Source organism: Nanorana parkeri, unplaced genomic scaffold (genome assembly GCF_000935625.1).
Source record: "Nanorana parkeri isolate BGI_ZX_2015 unplaced genomic scaffold, ASM93562v1 scaffold267, whole genome shotgun sequence".
In the NCBI taxonomy this organism is placed as follows: Eukaryota; Metazoa; Chordata; class Amphibia; order Anura; family Dicroglossidae; genus Nanorana; species Nanorana parkeri.
This window is the reverse complement of record NW_017306535.1, coordinates 727,730-752,017: the sequence shown is the minus strand read 5'-3', so window position 1 is coordinate 752,017 and position 24,288 is coordinate 727,730.

The following is a 24,288-nucleotide window of genomic DNA, read 5'->3' as shown; positions in this document are numbered from 1 at the left end:
TTAGATTAAAAGACATGTGCACTTTAAAACAAATTAGGCCATTCTTCCAGCTGGGAGATAGAGGTAGTCAAGCTCCAAAGAATTGTGTGGATGTACAGAGCAGGTGTGGCCAGGAGAAGAAGACATCTGCTGCACGATGCAAATGATCATTGGAGGCCAGGCCCCTCAGAACTTGGTAAGTATTCATCTGTGCACTAGGAGGGAGCACCTTAAAGTGGCCAAAGGATAAGTGAACTTTGTTTTCATGTGCACTTATCCTTTAAGGGTAACTGAAAGGAAAGTGTACATACAGTCATACTTATAGCCCTTTTCCATCAAGATGTTCACTGTGTGGCCTGCTGGGTGCCAAAAAGCCTCTGTCAGAAATCTTCAGAAATTTTTAGAGCGGTACACAAGCATGTCACATTCCCCATTCACTTTAAACTAAACCTATCTGTCAGTTTTGAGGTTGGACTTTTCATTGAAGTGACTAGAAGAAGAGGCATGAATTCCTGAAGTTTTCAGAACCAGGATAATAGCACCAGGATAGTTCAAGATGAACTTCTTGGCAGAGAAGGGTTGTAGGTATGAATGATATACCTGAACCTGAATCCGAAGCAACAACCTGCAGGATGGTGTTTCCTGTTTCTATGTGTAATATCTCTGCAGTATAGTCCTCGGGTCTGCACACCTGATGTGGCCATTATCAGGGATTCCTAAACACCCTGGTATTTTTTTAGTTATGGTAAAGACAGTTCAGCGGGAGATGCTGAGACATGCAATGTTTGGCAGGAACGCCCACAACTGTACAGTGGTACTTTCTTGGAGTGTGCAGGACATACAGGTGAAACTCGAATAATTAGAATATCGTGCAAAGTTCATTTATTTCACTAATGCAACTTAAAAGGTGAAACTAATATATGAGAGAGACTCATTACATGCAAAGCAAGATAATTCAAGCCGTGATTTGTCATAATTGTGATGATTATGGCTTACAGCTCATGAAAACCCCAAGAACCCCAAATCCGCAACCTCCAAAAAGTAGATTATTACATGCAATCAATAAAACAAGGATTGTACATAGAACAATATCGGACCTCTGAAAAGTACAAGCATGCATATGTACTCAGTACTTGGTTTGGGCCCCTTTTGCAGCACTTACTGCCATTACTTTTGCACGATATTCTAATTATTCGAGTTTCACCTGTATAAGAAGCCAAGGATTACCTTGGATTATTACGTTCCCCCTGTAATCCAAATGAGTAGACTACTCCTGTAGGCACTGGCGGAACTACCAGGGTCGCAGCGGTCGAACTTGCGACCTGGCCCTGGCATTCAGCCACAGGTGTGATGGAGTCGAAGACAGCCATGTGTGACATATGTAACATAGCTAGGTGATTGTGTGTATTATAGAGCCTCCACTAGGGATGATCCTCCGGTTCGATTCGAACATGAGCTCAATCGAACAACGGCCGTTCGAGCGTTCGCCGAACTTTATGGGATGCTCGTGGTCTGTTCGACCGTGCAACGTCCCATACGGCAAAGAGCCCTCCGAAGCTCTAATTGGTTAAAGACTTGCACCTGACCACAGGTCAAGTGCAGGACTTTGCCCAATCAGGGCTCAGTACACATTTACTCAGTACTCATTTGGAGCCATGATTGGGCAAAGTCATGATGACTCTGCCCATTCATGTCTCACCTATCAGATGACGGCAAACTACACAATTGGGCGGAGATAGCTGTCAATTGTTTATGTTTCGCCGGCATCTGTCAAAATGCCATTATGACTGTGAGGGGGAACCCCACACACTTTTTTTTGTTTTTTTGTACACGAGTCCCACCTAAATATTCCTACCAGACCTTAAGGGTCTGGTATGACTTTTAGGGGGAACCCTACGCTTTAAAAAAAAAAGGGTCTGGTATTGTTTGGGAGGGGGAACTGCACACTTCAAGAAATGTTTTTAGAAACGTCAGTTTTGATGCAGCAGGTTCTATACATCCTACTGAGCCAGACAAGTGCAAGGTGTGCTGGGCTCGGTGTGCAGCTGAGTTCAGTTGGGGATGGCAGCCAGCGGGAGCCACAGTTGGACGGAAGGCAGTGCTGTGCGGTGTGCTGTGCTCCTTGACTGACAGGACCAGGGAGGGAGAAATAATGGTGTGTGCTGTGCTGCATGTGTGACAGGACCAGGAAGGGAGAAAGGATGGTGGGAACTGTGCTACATGGCTGACAGGACCAGCCAGGGAAATATGATGGTGGGTGCTCTTCTCCATGACAGACAAAACTGGACAGAGAGAAGTAGTGGTGGGTGCTGTGTTAAATGACGGCACTGGCGGAACTACCAGGATCGCAGCAGTAGAATGTGCAACCGGGCCCTGGCGTCCCGCCACCTGGGGGGGGCCAGAAAGGTAGAAGAGGGCCCGGCCCTGGTTACCGCCGAGGAGGACAGATCTGACATCCAGGAATGTGATTCTAATACACGATTATATTTGTTCTTATGTGAGTGTATTTTTTAAATAAAATCTTTTTAAACTAGTAAACTAGCATTGTACCCTCCCTCTGCTGATGGACCTGATGGAGAACTGCAGCAGAGGGTGGGTACAATGCTAGTTTACTATTGGCTATTGCAAATTGAAATAGCCAATAGTAATGTAGCAATGTATTTCAATGGGAACATTTTATTTTATTTTTTTCTCTATTCTGACATCGCTCCGTGTCAGAATAAAGAAAAAGAAAGATACAGCAGTGTCGGCTGGGAGCAGGTAACCAGGGACGCTGATCTCTCTGCAAGTGGCCGGAGCCAGCCGTAAGATCACGGCTAGCTCCGCCCAGCTGTCAGAAGCAGGCTGCCAATGGCCGGCCAATGGCTTTCAGCACAGCTCAGCCAAGCCGATGCATATGCGTTCGGCTTGACTGAGCCGCTTGGCCAGGTCCAGGTTCAGGAGCTGTACGGGCTATTGTGAATAGCCCGTACAGCACCCCTTCGGTTCTACTGAACCGAAGGGGTCCTGGGGCCGAAGCTAGCTGAAGGATCGGCCGAAGCTACGGCTAGATCCTTCGGCAGCTTCGTGAATAGACCCCTAAGAACACTTTTTTTTTTTGAGAGCTGCCTGGGTTAAATTAATTTATGAACACTTTGTTTCAATTACGTGTTTTACACACTGACACAGGACGTTTGCTACTTTATGAGTCATTTGGAGTTTTTTAGATTTTCACCTTGTGATTTACACAAACAGTTGACTAGAAGATTTTAATTGGAAAATATTTGAAAAATATTATACATACATATTTTTTTTTCTCTCAAAATAGTATTGTTCACAATAATATTTGGTTTTTGCACATATTTGTTTACTTGTTGGGTGATAGCACCTCTTCACATGTTTGAATGATATTAATGCAGACTCATGCAGCCAATTTAATTGAGCAGCTGTACGGAGAAACACCCAGTTTTCTTAGATTAATCGAGCGCAGAAGTCCCCGTAGATAATATGTTGTCCTAGATTGTTTACTTCTCCTGCCTTCTCCAAATTCTTCACCCTTTTATGAATAGCCCTGTTTTTTTCTTTTTCCTCCGATGGTGTCAAAACTGTCTTTTCAATGTAAACATTTGACTAGCTGTACATTTAACTTTAACAATCAAACTACACATTTATCGAGTACCTCGGGCTACCACCTGCTGTCACCTTAATTAAACCAACTTTGCTGGTCTATTGCCTCTGTCTGTATTGGCTTTATTCCATTGGTCATAAAGAAAAAAATATAAAGCATTGATTTATTCGGCACCTCTTATGATTATCTGCGCCAACGTTTGACTCGTATGACATTCATGTATACCGTACGTGTTAGCTTTAACTTAAATGTTATTCCCTTCACGTTCATTTACCACATAACCTGTAATTCAAATTACCTTTCATAATTTATGCATGCTGTTATTGGGTTACTTTAAATGAAGTGTCTCTTCTCATCAATAGAAAGACATGCCAAATTAGATATGTACAGTACATGTGACCGTATGTCCTCCAGGCCAGCCAATTTTGCTATCTACAGTTGTATCAATATGCTTCTTTCTCTATGTACAAATTAAAAGTATAAGCAGTGCAGGGTTATGCTGGACTGAGGGCCCTGTCACATCATATATCAAGCCAGGCCGCATTTTGGGGCAGGAGGGAGCGTGGCTGTGCCATTCCTGTCAATGGCACCGCAGGCATGCCCCCTGCCCGCAGTGCGATCGCCGGCACCGGAATGTGAGGTACAGGAATGCCCCATTTACACGGTCTTTGGTTCTGGTGAGTGCATTTCTTTTGGGGGATTTATTTGAACACAGAGGAAGAGATTATTGTTATTTACAGCACAAGAATGCTTGTTTTGAACACAACGCTTTTCAACATATTGGATTTTCACATTGTGACATTTATAACATTTACTTCATCACTTTTTTTGAAACATTCTATTGTAACACTTATTGCAACACTATTTCCTTTATATAAAAGTCAGATTTATTTTGTTTACCTATGCACTGTACACACAGCACAATTTGATTATTGGTTGTATTTGATTTTGTTTTAACATGTTTGTTTAGCATATTGGTGGTTTAATAAGGTACACTTTAGTGCAGAATCCTTAAAGCCCTTTTGGCTTTTAGCACATCAGCTTTAGACTAAACTCATTTATCCATTTCCTAAGCACAGAAGAGTAACATTTTATACAACCTAAATATATCATATTGGTTCTCATTGACGCGATGTGTGCTACCTTAAAAATAGTACAGCCTGTCACTCTTATAAGTGCTTTTACTGGTCTGAGACCACTGAAAGGCCCCAAGACTATCAGAACATTTCCAGTAAACTCCTTACTTGAAGGTGTTCTGCATGGAGACTAGAACATTATGCACTCCAAAAACTTTCACAGACCAATACCCATTTAGAAAGCTTTTAACAAGATGTCTACCATACCCACTGTGGACCCAGTGATATCCCACCTTAATAAAACACTGACCATACCTGCTGAAAATCAGTGTGTAAGGATCTTATTAGACATGTGCGAATTGACTTTCGGACCCGAATTCCGAAAAACAAAATTAAGCAAAATCCTAATCAAAACGAAACTAAACAATTGTTTTGCTGGTGCACATGTCTAGATCCTATGGACAAAATTTTAAAACACTTTCCAAGTCATTGTTTTCACTAGCAGGCCCTGCTTTGCAAACTGCAAAAGCAGTGGTATTAGTCTGTCAAACCTTAGGAAATTGGTGCAAGCCTGGGGCTGAGGACTGCTACACCAGTGTCAGCTGCATACTTTCGCAAATAGTTCCAGACCTCTGCATCACTGAGTGCAAGTTTGTACCCTCTATAAATTAATGCTTTGCTTTGACACACGATCAGGTTTCCCCTGGCTGTCTTTGTTCTTGTTCCCTTGTTCTCAGGAAAACTTCACCAGCCACAGAAGCAAACTGATAGGACAGGCTCTTTCTGCACATGTTTGGATTTTTTCCCTCAAGTAATTAACCCTGTGTCTGCCCCTGCAAAGTACCACTACTTACCCAGTACTAAAGTGCATGAAGGCTCGTACCTATTATAATTTTGTGAGTGCATTTGATATACATTACACTAATTTACTATCTCCATTGGATAATGCTCTAGGCTGTCCATGCTCTTGTGTTTTGTGTTTATGTCTTTCAGCTTCAGGTGCCCACTGTCAGTATTTCAGAACTGCAAGCCAGCCTCATCCTCCCCTTTTCAGAACCCCAGATTTTGTCTCCATACCTTCTAGCACGCTGATGTACTTTAGATGTTTCTCATACAAGGAAATCAGCTTCTCATACCACCATTTCTTGGTGACTCGACAGATCACCAAAGTAGCTTATGGTCTTAAGTATATGGTTCCACCTTTTCCTGTCAAAGTGCCCTCTACTAGATCTGTGAGTGCTTCTTGGACTTTTCAGCATTAGGCAAATTTGTAAGGCTGCCCTCTGTTTACACGTTCTCTAAGTTTTATAAAGTGGACATTTAAGTTTGAAATGATGCAAGGGTTGGGTGTCCTTCAGACAGCTCTTCGAGCTGTAGGCTACCCCCTGTTTTAGTGTTTTGTTACTGTTGCCCACTCCTACGTTGGACTGCTTCAAATTTTCTCTGAATAAATGAATTCTGTTTCCCTTAATGAACAAGAAAGAAAACAGGATTTTTTAACTTATCGTAAAATCCATTCTTGGAATTTATTAAGGGACAAAGGTGTTTTGTGATCTACTCGTTGTACTGCTTTTCTACAAAATTAAAGCACGCTGGAGTGGGAGCAGTTATACTTCGCTGACCAACATTTATTTTTGCTTGGCAGTGATCCTCCTGTAGGTGGAAACCCAAATACCTCTGAATAACTGGATTTTGTGTTCCCTAATGAACTCTATGAAATGGATTTTATGGTTCTATTTGTTTTTCTTTTTTTGTGTGTGTGTGCATATTTGATTATTTGTGTACTTTCACCATACTTTTTTATTTCTCTGTTTTTCATTGTCTGTTTTTTTTTCTATAAAAATGATTTTAAAATAATGAGGCTAATAATTAAGCAGCACATGAACAGCTCCAGGATAGCTAATGTAAGCTTCTATAACCCCCAGGACCCATTTAAAGCCTACTGCACCCTTAACAAACACCAAAAAAAACACAAAAACAGAAATATCATGGAGATCTCCGGGTTTTCTCCAACATTTCTGGAAACTGAAAACTCGCAGCCCCAATATAGAGACAATACTGGGTGACATCTGATTTTACCGTAGAAGACTAATACATATTTTTGGAATTCATTTTTCTAAACGGAGAAGCATTGTACATTTTCAGTGAGATCATAGTTTCAATTACTGCAGTGTTTACCCTAAAGTAATTTCTGGTGTGACTTTCAATTTTCACAATCTTGCTCTTCCATTGTATTGTCATTGTAAAAAATATTAAAATTTGTAGATTAGCTGCTCACTTAGCGGCTCGGTGCAATTGCTTTTTATTAAAGATCAAATTTAATTTGCTCATGTTTTGCTTTCCCTGGTTCCCACCTACCCCCAAGATGCTAAAAAAAATTGCAAATATAACTCTATTTTCATTACATAGATCATTTACCTCTACCCTATTTCTGTGCTTCTCTAAGCAGTGCAGGCTGATTAAGGCTGGTGACAGGGATCTCAGGGTGCTGTACATAACGTCCTGAAAACATCACAGCATCCTTGACCCTGATGTAAGCAGTGGGCTGGCTCTTGCGGGGAGTTATGCAAACTTAAAAATGACTGAATGGGTGGTCAGGAGCTGTGGGTGATCCTAAGCAGTCTGCATTTGTTTGCAGACTGCTCTAGAAAACACCAACATTTTCTGCTAAGCCTCAATGGCTGAAACACTGAAATCTGACAAATAAAAGGGGATGCCAGGTAGCGTATGACTGGGAACTGTTTTTCAAGCGTTCTTGCATCATCTTAATGTTTCCGACTTACTGCACGTTTTGGTGATAAATTCCTATTTACACCTGTAAAAAAAGCCTGTTAAACGATTATTCTTTAAAAACTACCAATTCAGCTGTTTCATCTGTTGTCAATGATTACTTATGTACCTAGAAAGTTGAAAAGTTCAGGTTCTTTAAAAGTTCCCAAAAATGGCTCTGTCTGATCAGCCTAAGATAACTGTAGTTGTATGACTAAAACCATTAACAAGGTGTTATATAAAAAAAAAAATCACTTTATTATCTTAAACAAGTAAACTACTAATCATACCGGGACCTACATGGTGAAAACAGCAAAAGGTTTTGAAGCCTGAACTAATAATATTTTTGTCTTTTGCCATTCTCCATGATGAATCAATACACTCTGTCAGGGTTGTGATTTTCTTGGAGGCCATCCCAATGAAACAACACAAAGCATCTCGTTACTTTACTCTGTCAGATCAATTTATAACATGCTGACCAGGAATCCCAAGACAAAGCTCCAACAACAAATATTGGGATTAAGTGTCAACATCTGCAAAAAAAAAAAAAAGCAGCCTTTGGGGCCTCATAGTGTCCAATCGTATCATTTGTTTGAAATGTCATGTAAATCTTCAAAATAACTCCACAGTGGGTATTAGAAAGCTACGGTTATTTTCTTTTTTCCATTTTGTTGTCCTTACATATTGGTATACTACTAAAAGTAAGTAATGCGTTTTTCATGCCGAAATAGAGAAGGTAACAAAATTGCATATGATATGAATCCCCTGTAGGCTGAGAGAGATGATTTGACTAACTCAGCACAGGGCACATACTCGAACTCGGTAATGTAAAAAATTCAAATAACACCCTGATGAAGTGTTATCAAGCATCACATCATATTAATGCAAGTAAAAAGGATACTTGCAAGGGACAGCTGGGATCGGCTTACACAGCATTAAATATGGAAAGTACACGTTACACAGGAGGCTCACTTTTGCATGCCTCCTTGAGAAAGTTATCCCATAGAGGTTGTGATTAAAGCCAGATTGGCTGCTATGACAGGTTATATTATGTGCACAGTTGGTTGTCTCATAGTTTAATTAAAAACAAATAAAGCAACATATACATTCTCCAATTGAAGTCACAGAAATTGGAGTAAAATAGGCCCAATCATTGCTGTCAGAGTTAACTAAATAAGCCCCATGGTTGGTGTCAATGGGAGTAAAATAATTTCCATCTTGGTGTCAGTAAAAGTTAAAGTAAGTCTCATTGTTGATGTCAGTGGGAGTAAAATAAGCTCCATCTTGGTGTCAGTAAAAGTTAAAGAAGTCTCATTGTTGGAGTATAAAAATAAACACCATCACTGGTATCAATGGTAGCAAAAATAAACTTAATCTTTCATATCAGTGGGATGAAACCCTATCATTGTGTCAGGGTGAGTAAAATAAACCCCATCATCGGTGTCCATGAAAGTACAAAATGCCCCATTTTAGCACATGGACTGGTGCCTGATGTGTGTCAGTGGGGAGGCAATGTGATGTTACAATGCAAGGCACTGTCTAAATTTTTTTCCTATATTTTTTGTTTGTATTTACTGCAGTTCAGCTGACTGGCACTGACATGAGGTAACGTGCGTGTGAGCATTTTTTCACACCACACTGCAACCCACCTCAAAGCTGCATTGTGGGGTGAACAGGGCACATGGAACAAATTTTTTTTATGTGCCCTTGCAGTAGATGAAGTTGATCAGGAGCTGAAAATGTCAGTCACCTAACATGGTGTGAAAAAGCCCCTAGTGTCAGTGGAAGTAAAAATAAGCGCCATATGAGTGAGTGGGAGAAATTCATTTTGTTGGTATCAGTAAAAAATAAAATAAGTACATTTGGTAATGACAGTGTGAGTAAAATAAATCCCATAAATGGTATCCATGGAATTAACGTAAGCCCCATCACTGGTTTCAGTGTTAGCAAAATATGGCTTAGATTATTGGTGTCAGTGGGAGCTAAATAAACCCAGTGTCAATGTCAGTGGGTCAGGAATCGCACACTCCCCTGCCACTGCTTTTCCTCTCTCTATTCCTCAGACCAAAACTATGTTGTCACTGTCGAGTAGGAGATCACTCCGCCTGCTAACATAATTTGCAGTCTCAATTTTAAGCAGTCCAGCACATGTGACCATGCAGCCATTCTGCACATTCTGTCCTTGTCCCTGTGGTACAGCGTGCAGAATAGGGACACTGTGGGACAGTGTCCAAAATCTATTACTTGTCCTGCAGGATCTTAGCAACTATTTTTTGGGTGTAGTATCTTGAAATTGGCAAGGAAATGTGTGGAGAAATCAAGTTTGAATTAAAAAACACTTATCCCCAGGGATAGCTGAGATTCTCAAGAGACAGAGAGGGAAGCAATAACCAGCTCCCTCCCAGCTCAGACTAAGTAGTGCTGAACAAGTGAAAGTGCACCTGTCTACAGAGTACTGGATGTGTATGTCAAATTCTGTGAGGCTGCCATATTGCTGTTAGAGATGGACTATGAGGACTGCCAAGATTTTGATGGACATCCAAGTTAGAGGTAAAAGTACTTGTTGTTTTGTCAAGCCTGATAACCTTATCTGCTAATCATGAGTTTTGTTACGGTGATATCTTTCAACAGTTCCAGCAAAAAGTTTATTTCCTCCAGGCAAGAAAATGTGCCCAGTTATTCCCGCTGAGCACTGTAAAATTTGTGAGAGCAGTTTGTGGACTGTATGTGTTTGCAGAACAAGATGGAGATTGAAACAGCCACATTAGTGTGATCACACCAAAATGTTGATGCGTCTTCCTGCCCCTGGGTCTGCATGTGATCACTGGAATCTGTGTAGACTCGAATTCTAAAAGAGGACTTGAGTGACCTCTCAGAGTGAGCCTGAAGACTGAAGGGCAAATGCCACTTCATCATTTAGTTGGAATATGTCTTGCGGAAAGGTTAAAGCTTGGGCACCTCCATTCGGAGCCCCTAAGTGCTGCAGGTTAGCTTGGACAAATGGAGACATGTGGCCCTGCAGGCTCCTGCTTATAGTAGGTGTGTTGACTCCGAAGTTAAAGCAATGTCGCTTAAAAGCTCTGTGCCACATTCCTTTAAATGCCCTAAAGAGACAGCATAGTCACCGCTGCTTCAACTTTAAACCTCCTCACACAAGAGCTTTACTCTGTATATTACAAATTACTTTGAAGCAAGCAAGAGTATAAAAATAAATGGAAATCCTTAAATTATGACCTGATAGTGGGTCATTAGGTCTAGTGCACAGTAACATATTAAACCTATGAGTCTGCTTTATCTTAATAAGTATGAGTATAGACATCTTTGCATATAAGGTATAGGTCATGACATGCTTTTTAGATGCACAGATTCATTAGTTTCCTAAAATGAATTCCTACAGCATGCTGTGTAGTGTGTGCTATAGATCTTTCGAATACATTTGCAAAGCCTAGAGAACCATCATTACACATTTCTTCTACTTTCATGGCTAATCTATTAGATTATCTCAACCTGCAACAAACCTATGATCCTCCAGCACTAATAAAGGTATTGGAATTCAATACCAGACCCGTGTTAAAATATAAATGTACACTTTATCCTTTGCATTAGCGCAGAAATATGTGATTTTGAAATAAAAACCCTGACTTATAGGATAAGCGAGTCTACAATAAGATAAAAGGTTGCAGGTAACAATATTGCCTAGAAATAAATAGTCTTCACTTTTATAGATCATCTGCCATGCTGCTGTATAAATGAATCCATTCTGGGATATAAAATATATGTACATTCTAATAGGCAAAATGTGTGGCTAAGTAGTCAACAGAAAAAACAGGGGTGCAAGAGAAACTTGTGCAATTCCATTAGCATTTCAAATGCTTTGTATTCATAATATCCAATATTTAATATATACCATTTATATATTAAGAAATGTGGTTTATAGTATCTTTGTATCACATGGGCTGGGAATGTTTACTTAGGAACACTCCCATTTGTGAATCTCTGAGATCGAGCTGTTCATAAACTTGCAATAAGATAATATTAGTGATAAAGCTCAAATGCAGCTACTTTTGAATGATGGCTCCAGTTCAAGCATCTCTTTGATAAACAGATTTAATTAACAATCTTTCTTTAAAGGAGAACTATGGGGTTAGGGCTTTTCCCCATAGTTCTCCTTAGGGTAACGGGAGGACACAAACTAGCATCCTCCCGTCACCCTAGGCTCAGTATACCGCGAGCTATAGCTTGCGGTATACTGAGACGCCGCAGTATACCGCGAGCTGCTGCTCACGGTATATTGAGACGCCGCAGCTGAAGCGGATCCCGACAATTATGTCTGGATCTGCCCAGCTGCGTGACTGACAGTTGGCTCTGCCTATCTAGAGGCAGAGCCAGCTGTACCCGCCCCCTCCCCGTCCGTTCCGCCAGTCAGCGCTGGAGGATCGGAACGGGGGGAATCCAGCCCCTCCCCTGTCATGGCAGAGAGCCGTGACAGGATCGAGAGGTGAGCGAATGCCGGTATGTGTTCGCTCACCTCCCGATCTACTAAGCCGACCTGTGACAGTCTCATTGTCACAGGTCGGCTAGAACTATGAGGTGAGTGAAAAGCTCTCACCTCATAGTTCTCCTTTAAGTTTGTTTGTGGAAGGGAGCAGTCAGTCACTCCCTATTTTCACGTGGGAACCAACAGTGGTTGGCTGAAAAAGCTCTCCTATGTAATTTGCTAATTCTATTATGGAGTACTTTCTGCTGCCTGCTGGTGCCCGTATATATGAGGGCTCTTGCCCACTGACAGTTAACTCTGCAGATAGCTTGATAAAAAGTAATTATTTTGCATTCCTAAACAGGAAGCCTATGAATATGTAATATCCTTTAAAGTTTGTCCTTTAAAAAAGCATTTAAAGGCTTTGCACGTTACATTACAGTCAATAGTTGTATTGAACAATTACTGAGTGAGAAGTGCATAATTAATGAAGAGTCACTGTGAATGTTTGAAAATCTGTGACCCAATCATTGAACAGATAGTTTGGGCACTAAAATAAATGACTTGTTCAACTTATTACCTGATCAGCATTTGTTTAGAAGCTCTTCGGCTCCCTATCAAAATTCTAATCAGTCCTATTTAAATTACTTTTTTTCCGCAGTGTTGTTATGAATGCTAATGTATGCCATGCAAGAAGCAGCTACATTTCTTACCTCATGGGGAAAAGAATAAAAAACCATACAGTGGCTCCACAGGGCATAAAACATTATCAAAATCTCAATGACTGTTTCATTTTGCCATTCCAGAAACAGCACAAGAAGCTTTAGGTTGCAAAAAGGAATTAAACATAGACATCTATTAATTTCTTTAAACTAAAGAGGTTCACTGGCGTCACTGGTGTAAGGAAGTGCACAGTGGCAGCATCTGTGATCAGGCTTGTGTTTGCAAAGGACCTTGCACGTTTGCATTTTTTTGTGGTAGTAATAAATCAAATAATAAGCCACTAGTTCTTCTATCTGTGCAGTGCTTTCAGTGATTTGCATTCAATAATATCACAGTCTCATCAGGGACGTGCGGTCAGGGGAGGCAGGTGAGGCAAAGCCTCACCTAGTATTATGGGGGGAAAAGCAGACAGCTTCAAGTCTGAAGCTGACAGCTTTTTCTCCATTCAGATCGGCTTCTATCAGGTTACACATCTGGGAAAGCCTCCCCGCTGTGCAACCTGTCATGGATGGAGCACTGCCTGTTAATTACAGGCAGCGCTGCATCCGGCTTTTGACAGGTAGTTAGGTTACACAGCAGCGGGCTTCCCCACTGCTTGTGTAACCTAACATGGTGAGGCAAGAGCTGTCACAGCCTCTACTCTGTGTTGGAGGCATGAGCTCTGTGGATGGCTTGGACCAATGGCAAAGCGCCATTGGGCAAGCTGTCAAATAAAAAAAAAGAAGAAAAAACAGTGAGGACATCGATCTCAATGTCTCACCAGTGACATGCAAGTGAGGGACAGGGAGGCTCCTCCCTGTCTCCTCCCTTCCTCCTCCCCACACAGCTTGGTTACCAAGCTGGGGGTAGGGCTTTGGTGGGAAGGGGTGGATCTTCGCTGGAACGGGGCGGACCTACGGCGGGCTGGGGAATGCATCACCCAGCACAGAAGGCATGGCACGTCACTGAGTCTCATGTATGGTGAAGACAAAGGTCTCATTTTTTTCAATGCAAAAAGCCCAAAAGAGGGACATTTGCAACTCAAGGTTATGTATCTCTATTCATTACATAGCTCCCAACTGTTCCTCATTTGGTGGGACTGTCCCACTTTTGTCCCATTTTGGAACCAAATCTCTGTCCTTCTTTCCTCCCAATTTGTCCCTCTTTTTGGTATTTTATATAGACCTATAATTTTAAAATGTACTATTTAACTACCAAAAGTGTTATACTGTGCTGAACATTTGCTATTTTGAAAAGCCAGTATAGGGGAAAGTATTGGTGAAAAGGCATTTGTGGTTTAACCATTCATTTTATCACATATTAATTTTTTTTGATACATGTAACTCAGGGTGGGGCAAAGGTGTGTTCTTTGCCTACAGACTTTGAGGTCATGGAAATACGCGTTTTCGTACTGCATTGACGCAGCCTTAGTGTGAATAACTCACATCGAAAAGCATATTTTTAATGTTTAACGCGTTTCTGCATGTATCAACATGTGCGAAAACTGCTAATGTGTGAATGGAGCCTCCAGAAGTGGTGAGAAATTGTGGCCTATGGGGAATGTAACTGAAGTAACTCATCAATACACATGAGTTATAGTATCCACCAACTTTAAGATTCAACCTGGATCAGATCAAAAGTCAGGGCATTATTTACCATAATTCACTCATTCATTAGTGCTAAGGGCAACAGGATAAGAAGTGGCTCAGAGCCTCAAAATATACTCTTTGGTTTTCCCTCTTCTGGCCAACCTAGGACATTTGTAAAGTCTGCAACGCTACAGAGAGTGTGTTTAGGGGATATTGAGAAGAGGCATAGCACTATATATAGTCTAAGAAACAGGAAACCACCTCTACTTTTCTATGTTGATCTCTGAAGGTATTTAGCCCTAAATACAGTATACATAACCCCAATTCCAGAAAAGTTGCGGCGCTGTGTAAAATCTACATAAAAAACAGAATGCAATGATTTGCAAATCTCATAAACCCATATTTTATTCACAATAGAATAGAGTAGGGCTCGATGTTCGCGCCGAACAACGGCAGTTTGTGTGCTAAAGCCTTGCATTCTGTTTTTTATGTAGATTTTACACAGCGTCCCAACTTTTTTGGAATTGAGGTTGTAGAAAGAAAGCTCAATGCACGTTCAAGTATCACATGGGGATTTACCTTACACAAAAGGACATCATCATTCTGGTGTTCCTAGGGCAGCAGGATGTCTGTATACAGCCCTCCTAAAATCCCCTGTGCTTCATTCACCCTGTCCCAAAGCCAATCAGTTAGGACTGTCTCATTAGACATATCCCCTCTATAATAATATGTCATGAACATGTTTCATGTGTATGTGCTCAGATCTCCAACCAACACAAAGCCTTTTCATCTAAACAAATGGCCTCCTTATACACATCATTATCACAGACTATACTACATCAGGAATGCTACAAAGAGGCTTCACCACTTTTCCTTAACAATTTGTTCCCCTTGAACCATCATTCTCAGTCAGTCTGTTGCAGTCTATTTGACCAGAGTCTAAAGCACTGATGACACTGCTTACTCCTAATCACCATCATTGTCACACATCAACACATCAGTAGTGGCTCTTACAGTGGATTTTTAACCATTTCTCGCCATCATTTTTTTGACAATTGCAATTGCTATTGCTGATTCACTGGTAGTTCCGGTTATCACAAAGCTGTATTCTTTTCTCATTTATTATTTTTGGTTTGAGGGGATTTTAGCATTGTCAAAGACTCAACAGGTTTCAGGGGTATGCTGCTTTTTTAAACCTGGTGCAGTGTTCAAGGAACAGGGTTTGTTGCCCAAAACCAAGTTAACATAAAGACTTTGCAGCAATGTTACTGACCTCTAACCTATCTCTGTCACTTACCCAATCCCTTATACCTCTAATCCTAATGGCAACCATAAGATAATTCCTTCAAGTGCAACTGAAGCCAAAACCTATATTTTAGTTTTGGATAGAGCGGAGGATTAGAACACCTGTCAGTTTTTTTTTTCTGTCTGTGTTCTCATTAGGAAGATTCACCCTCTCGATTTGTCCCAGTAGCTGTTATGACTGAAAGTGAAAGAAAATCCTAAATTTCAAAACAGGAATAGAATGGAAATCTTCCAATGCGGATACTAGTTCTGATGACACTGCTGACCAGAACTAGTATCCGCATTGGAAGATTTCCCATCTATTCCTGTTTTGAAATTTAGGATTTGTGACCACCAGGAATTGTCCCCTCTTCAGAGGGATTTCCTCTCACTTCCTGTTGTGGCTATCAGAAAGGAAGTGAAGGGAAATATCCCCAATGGGGACACGGATATAAAAAAAAGCTGACAGGGATTTTAAACCTCCCTAACTGTATCCAAAAATAAAAAAACTTTTGGCTTGAGTTTTACTTTAATCTTAAGAAAAACCATAACTGCAACAGTAATATTGCCCCTGAAAATGAACCCTTAGCATAAAACTGACCCTAACGCAAGGCCTTAATAATAAACCTTTCCCTGCAGACTGATTATTCCCCTACACTCTATTTCTTTACCCTAAAGTGCATGTGTGGACAAAAACATATTTAGTATATTTCTGCAATGCATGCACATTTCCCGATATTTTATCCCTTTACAAATTCTGCAAGTTCTGCAAGTTCAGTTGACAAAATTCCTGTGTACTCCTATTATTACTTCATGTAGTCTATTGACAACATTGCATCTGCTGCACTGCTGTCACCCCTGCCTAGTTCTCCTCTGTTGAGCTCAGAACACCTTCATCTCTCCTCCTGCCTACAACATAAAGAGAAGGTGTGCACAAACAGGAAGTTTTTTTCTGTTCTTGCACTATTTTTTAAGAGCTGTAAAATGGGGCAATATGCACGTATTACAGAAATGTACTAAGTATTTTTCTATTTTGCCTTTACATACACTTTAACGCCTTGATGTGGACCTTTACTCATATCTTTAAAATAACAACAGAAACACCTTTAGAAATGTTTAGTAAAGACAATCTACACACACATACTTCTAGATAATTGCTGGCTTTGTATTCTTTGCATATCTTATTTCTCTTTCCTTTCCCAGTCTTCTGACAGTGGCCATGCTTACTAGGGGCAGAATACTAGCTCTCCTATTCATTCCTGGAGTTCTGGCACATGTGACTAGACATGTGACTATGCACATTGCCTTTGTCTGAGATCTCCTACGATTACAGATGAGATTTTCCAGCAATGCTCTGCTGATGACAAGGCAATCCTAGTGTGCATTGCGTTGGCAAACTGAAGTAGTTTGCAAGTGAATGTTCTGCGAGTGTAAGTATTTCAAAATCACAGCATTTTACACCTGACATGCCTATGTTATTATTGATCACCATACATAGACGGATACATTGGTAGAATTTGACTTTTGAGTGTAAAGGTCCGCTTTAACCCTAAATTGTGCAAACTGTTGGTGCTATATAAATCCTGTATAATAATGATGATGATCATAATAAAGTAGTCAAAGTCTAACACTAAACTAACTCCTAAAATAAAATTTTTACCATAATGTGTGAGCACCAAAACCTGCAACTCATATATCTCCTACAAGGTCTAAGAGCACCCAAGTCTATATCATAGCTCAAAGGTGCAGCTCTAAAGTTTTAAACACGGTCTAATTTAGAGTCTGTAACTAATGATTAGAAAGGCAACAGGAAAGAAACTAAAAGTGACAGAGACAGACATAGGAGATTAGGAATAATCATACCTGTGTGAGTTTTAAAAAAAACCTTTAGCAAACAAAATGTTTTTTCTTTCTTGTAGCGTAACAACAGACCAGCCTCTACACATATTTTTATTTCTAATTTGCTGTTGTTGCCTGACATTTTATTCTAATATGCTATACCAGAGAGAAAAAGCAGGCCAGAGAGAAGCAATATTTTATACCCAGTGTTTCTTAGTCAAATGTAAATGCAATCTTCAGGTGCAGGCATCTCCAATAGTAGTCTGAGAAAGGAAAAAACAATGTAAACAAAAGCAATTATTTTACTTCCTTCTTGCTGAGTAAGGAAATAACAACCTGTGTTCTTTCTGCATTGCTCTTGTTTGGCAAAAGTATTTACTGTGCATATTAAAGCCCCATGTTTAATGACATGTTTGTAGAATCTAAAAAAAATAGACCAAAGATAAGAAAAGGTACTAAAAGTAAATAAGCCACAATTGACTCAGAGGAAGTGGAAAATAGAATAATAATATGAAAATCAAAATATGGAAGCAAAACCAAAGCCCAACACCCTGTATGCATTATGAGGAGCAAAGGTCTACATCATCAAGAATAAACTTTTAGGGCCTACCATTATATATAATCAGTGTGTTGTGGGTACTAATGATGTGACAGGGTATACAAGGGAACAAGGTGATGCAACTTTAGCGGGCTTATATTCAAGAAGAAAATAGCAATTAGTGGAACACTGTATTTTTCTTTAAATCCATCACCAAATAATAAGACTGATAATAAGACTGTTTTAAAAGCAAACATAAATGCAAGACAGGAACTCAGGCAGAGTTACAGACAAGCATGGGAAGCTGTGCACTGTCACAAGGGACATGTAGCAATGTAAAAAATATTTTTGAAAAATACCATACAGTAACAAGAGAATCTTTTTCATGCGGCTTGGAGGGCAACATTAAAATACACAAATCTTGTAAATAGCATGCTTGGGGCATGCCCTAAAACTATACATGGACTGTAGGAGTTTCATGGATGGTCTCAGTGGCAGCATTCACTGGCAGCACATACTTGGCTGTGTAATTTTTTTCTTTTCAAATATGTTTGGCTCATGTACAGTTTGACAAAAAGGCTTTTCAGGTAGTTTCAGCAATGTTAATAGGCCTAATTTGACCAGCAGAAATAAATTATCCAGCGGTTCACTGAGATTATCTATGTCCTTGCTGATGCAAAACTGCCCTGTGAACAATTCCTATCAAACTCTCATAAAGACAGATACAGCAGTGAAAAACGGACCAGCAGGTGCACCTCTTTATTGAGGGAGATTTGGATGTACTGTCCTAGAGACAAAGGGCTTAATTTACTAAATGCACATCTGCTTTTAACTAAGGGATTTTGCACTGTGCATTGAAAGTTTCCCCTTAGTTTAGTGAATGAGGTGAAGCGCTGTGACTAACATCACCTAATCAAATTCAAGCAAAAATATTTTTTTCATTTTCCTTGCACATGATTGGGCATTTTTTGCAAATTGAAATGTTCCCACATTCACCAAGCTAAGGGAGACTTCCCCATGCAAAGCGCAAATTCCCTTGCAGCCTATTTGCCTTTATTAAAATGAACCCCAATGAGTACAGAAAGGTGTTTTAGGTGTCTAACTTTTAATTTTACTCTAGAGTTGGGGAATGCAGTGAATGTGACTGATGTAATCTGAGGTGAGCTAGGTGCACACTGTACTTGCATTTATTTATTTATTTTTTAAATGCAGCGTTAATGCAAATAAAGTTGGCCTTATCAACATCCAATAAAACCTCATATACCCCCAAATAAAATGAACCTCCCCTCAAAATAAAACAGTAGCTTTCTTTCATAAATGAATGCAGGGCAGAGCATAAACTGACAACTCAGTCCTGCAGATTGTGCAGGACAAACAGAATGCATCTCTCCCTTTGGGGTCTATTCACGAAGCTGCCGAAGGATCTGGCTGTAGCTTCGGCCGATCCTTCGCTAGCTTCGGCCCCTTCGGCTCACTTCACTTCAGATCGGTCATTCACTCGGCTGCCCCCGGCAGCTTCGTGAATAGACCCCAAAGTATTCATCGGTGATCTGACACAGGGTAAAGGGCTGTCACGCTGACAGCAGAGTGCCACTAGTTACACTAGTGGCACTGACCCTGCAGAGCCCCCCTCAACATGGCACCCAAGGTGGGTGATTCTACTGCCTGTACTTCATCCCAGGCTTGTTTGGGTATCCTTCTGAGTGATCTGGTTTTCTAACCTGGAATTGATGTCTGAAAAGAGACAAAGCACGAATGGTTCCACTCTAAGGGGGGAAGAGGCCCAAGAGAAATTAGATTTAAAAGCAAAAGAGAAGGAAGAGAGAGAGAAAATGACAAGGGGACAGGAAACTATTTACTTATCATCATGGTGGTCTGCAAACCACACAATATTACAAGTGGCCACAAGTTTCCCAGTCTTCTAGTGCCCTAGTAACATACCTTAAAAAAAACTAATAGAATAAAACAAAGAAAATTTGCAGCCACAGACAAATGTTCTCTCTATTTTCTGAAACATTTCAAAGAAATGCTACTCTCAGGAAAATAACTATAAATACTATCAGAGAATAGATTTATGCAAAAGTGATTACTTTGTATTTATGTTATATATGTGTCTTTTAAAGCCTAACTTTACTCATTTACTATTTTTGTTTTCAGTGTATGATAAAAGTGAGGAAGAGTCTAGTTTTATTCCTATTTTATACCTCATTGGAGCGATGAGGTCAAAAATAGAAATAAGTTGGTAAAATAGAAATACAATGTGTTTTTATTGTGGTCTCTGTTCCTGTTAGAGAAATGTCTTTATGACTTCCTCTCCTGCGAGGAAACTACGGGAAATCTGGACAAAAAACAAGACACAGATAATAGAGGATTCATCCCTTCCCTGCTCTATCCAACGCAAAATAAAAAGTATAGGGCTGGATTTGGAATTTAAACTATGAATTAGAGTAGCTGGTTGTAAAAGGTGTTGTTGCTGCTGTTTATGTTTACCATATGTATGCAGTGACAATATGTTGTAGTGCTTTACATAATAATGGGTTCAGCACTAATACCAATACTGGACCCAGCAGAACTGAAAATGAAAACCAATGTCCCTTGTAAAAACACAGGACACACTGTAGGTCCTGTGCCTAAAAAGAATCTAATTAAGTTAGTAGCAGTGCAGGAATAAAAAAAACAAAGCCAGCTTAGCATATAAACCACATCAGCCCGCATTTAATACCTAACTTTGCTAACCCTTTTGGAACAATAATATTTAGGAACTGACATTACAGTGCTGACTCAATTAAGTGTTGATTAATTGGGAAGGAGTCTAGGCTGCAGTGAATTTTATAGAGGGTTTTTTACTAAGGAGCCGAAGGATTAAGCTGAACCTTCGGCTCACTTCGACTGCGGGAGCCCTTTGGTTCAGTGTAACCAAAGGCCGCTGTACAGGCTATTCACAATAGCCCGTACAGCAGCCGAAGGGCTCAGCCGAGCCGAACGCATATGCTTGAGTTTAACACACAGCCGAAGCGGGAGAACAGTCTGCCGAAGCAGACTGTTCTCTCCACAATATGTAAACAAATAAATAAAAACACTGCGTGGGGTCCTCCTCCCAAACGTTATAAATTTTAGGAGTGACCCCCATTTAAAAATGTAAAAAATGCCCTGACCAATCCTAGCCTGTCTCCCCCCTGATATCGGCCGGTTCCCTGTTTATTTTTATTTTTTTGTGGCTGCTGTCTGAATACAAATAAAAAAAAAACATCAGATAAAAGGGGAAGCATTAGCTCCCTGTTATCTGCTGATTCCCCTGCTATGGTTTTTTTTCCTATTATTTGGACAGCTGCCGCAGGCTGCCATCAGAGTAGAGAAATAGAAAAACAACAAATAGCATAGGAATGAATAGCTAGGCTGCTATTGGCATGAATGAATAGCTAGGCTGCTATTGGCTATTGCACCCGCCTACTGCTGCTGTCAATCAGCAGAGGTGGACCTGAAGTTCTCCATCAGGTCCACCTCTGCTGAGTCGAACTCCTTCTGCATTTTGGGTCAGTTGAACATGCTGAGCATGTTCGGCTGACCCGAAGCCAGCCGAAGCATGCCGATGTACGGCTGATTTCAGCCGATGTACGGCTGAAATCAGCTGTACAAGCCTGAAGTGAATTGCCAGAACAGCGTTCGGTCGGTTATTCACATGGCTGCCTTCGGCAGCTTTGTGAATAACCCTCATAATGTTTTTGTGGAGGGCCTCATTGAACTAATTTGGTCTTATTTTTAAGGAGTGTAATATAATGTAATAATAAATGCAGTAATGTTATAAAATGCAGCAGTCATTTTAAAACAACCTTTCCTTCCTCAACCAGAAAAAAAACCCAGTGCATAAAGATTTTCTACCCTAAAATCTCATGAGACATAAAACAAAGATTTTCAGCAAGGTTAGTAAAACATGGAATTATCCAAGTGCAGCATTCATGCCTTTGGTTTCTGTGCACTGTATTATAGATGTAATGCATTTGAGTCATATATTTTATTTATGTTTAACATACTGTAAATCAGTATTAATCAGTATTAGCCTGGAATGTGATAACTCAAGAAAGAACGCAGACGTATAATACCTTCTCCTGCAGTGTGCACACAACAGGATCTGACACTATAGACACTCCATTAACAATCCAGATAGAGAGGAGCTGCAGAGACCGTTAATTAAACTTCAAGCCAGACAGTCAAAATTGCATGGAAATTACATTTAATCATATTTCATATTAGCTTGATTTCCTAAAAGACGCATAAAATTCTGCTTTATTGTGACTAAAATCAAGCATGTAACTTGTTCAGTGTTGATCAGACACTCGTGCTCTAGTAGAATGCAAAATGCTTGCTCTGTGCCATTGCAAAGACTGAGGTAAGAGATATGCTCAGGAATCCGGTACCAGCTCACACTTCTGAGCCGGAAGAATCTGTAAGACATTACTGAACCCCAAATGATGCACTGCCTGAATTGGGAGAAGGCTGTGTGTTTCCAAAATGCTTATCCCAAAATTAAAATAAATAAAAATAAAAATAACACTTGCAATACTCAACTGAAAAATGCATCCAAGTACTCTAACCATTTACCAAAATGTATCTTATTTGTGTATCACTCAGCCGAGCCGAACGCATATGCATCGGCTCGGCTGAGCTGTGCTGAAAGCCGAAGCTAGCCGAGCGGCTGTAGATTCTCAAATCATTTCTGAATTGGCGCTGACATTGTCCTTCCTTCTGGAGGGTGGCTACTTTTGTTCCCCATGGTCCCTGTGTGTGTTGTAAAGTAGTCTCCACTCCAAGCTCGCTCCTATGATTGACTACAATCTCATGTTTAGTTTACTCATTTGTATTGAGATTGTAGTCCATCACAGGGGAGAGCTTGGAGAGGTGTCTACTTTACAACACACAGGGACCACTAGGAACAAAGGTAGCCACCCCCCAGAAGGAAGGACAGTGTCAGCACCAATTCAGAGATGATTTGAGGATCTACTGCTGAGCGATGCACAAATCAACCAGATTTGAGTTAATAATTTGAGTACTTGAATGCATTTCAAAGATTTACCTGCTGAGTTTGGTTTCATTTTAAAGAGTATGAGCATGTGAGCATATTCATAGTGAACCTATGAGGATATAAATATGTGTGAATTAAATTTCTGATCTCTTTTTCTGATGTTAGTTGCTTGGCTGTCATGGCCCTTTGGTGTATATTATACTGGGAACATGTATGTAGCTAGGAATTCTGACTTTACCCTTACTTCACAAGTCAATTGCTTATTTCAAGTCAATGAGCTACAAAATACTAAAACTAGGGACAGCCAGGTATTTTTTTAGAAGGAGGTCAGCAATGACAGCCTCTACAGCTGCCTGAGTTTGGGTTTCCTTTAAAATATATGTATAGCCAAAATCTTTTGCTTTGATAGAGTATGAGTGGATTGGAAACCCTGTTGAGTATTTGATGCTGACATTGTCCTTTTGAGGGGAGATTTACCCTCACTATTTTTCCTGGGGACCATTGTCACCAAGACAGAAAGTAATGGGAAGTCTAAGTTTTACAGTTGTCACCAGACCAAGAGGTATGGGAGATCTTCCTATAGTAATACTTATACTTGTCCCAGTGTGGATGAAAACTCTTAATAGGAAATGTGAGAAGAAAGAAAGAAAGAAAGAAAGAAAGAAAGAAAGAAAGAAAGAAAGAAAGAAAGAAAGAAAGAAAGAAAGACACTGTATTCCCTTTAAACCGTATGCAGTGTCCTCGCTGGCCATCTTGAGTTACAGCTTTGATGAATTACCTACAGAGAGGTCAGTGATGATGATTTATTGCCTATCCTTATTTCCCAGCTGTTTATCTGTGTTATGCTTCTGTTCACATCCACTGTTGGTTTTGACCAAGAAGATATAAATTGTCACCATTTCCCACAAAACGCACAGCAGGCATCATTTATGGAAGGGGCATCTTAAAAACACATTCACCTCACATAAGCCACACATTGATTGGAAAGGGATTTTCCCTATATATAGAGCACACTCCCTGGTCAAAATCGCTTGTATTTTCTCTAGGTTAAAGAGACCCTGTCACCAACTTAAAACATTACAGGTAAAAGTTCAGACAAACTGAGTATATGCATTGTGTACTTGCAGCATTTTTGTTTACATGAACAATATTTTATTCACTTGAAATGTGCTTTTAAACTTGCTAGGAAATTCAATCACTTCATTAAGAGTCAATTCCCTAGCACATCCACAGTTCTCACTCCATCCTGTCTTGTCATAGCACATGGAAAAAGTGCAAAGGGGAATACTTTAGTGTGTCACTTGAGGGACAGCTCGGAGTCTGCTGGGGCTGCTGATATCACATCCAAGATGGCAGTACCCAGCAGCAGCCTTGGGCCTTGTGTATGAGTGACATTAAATATATATAT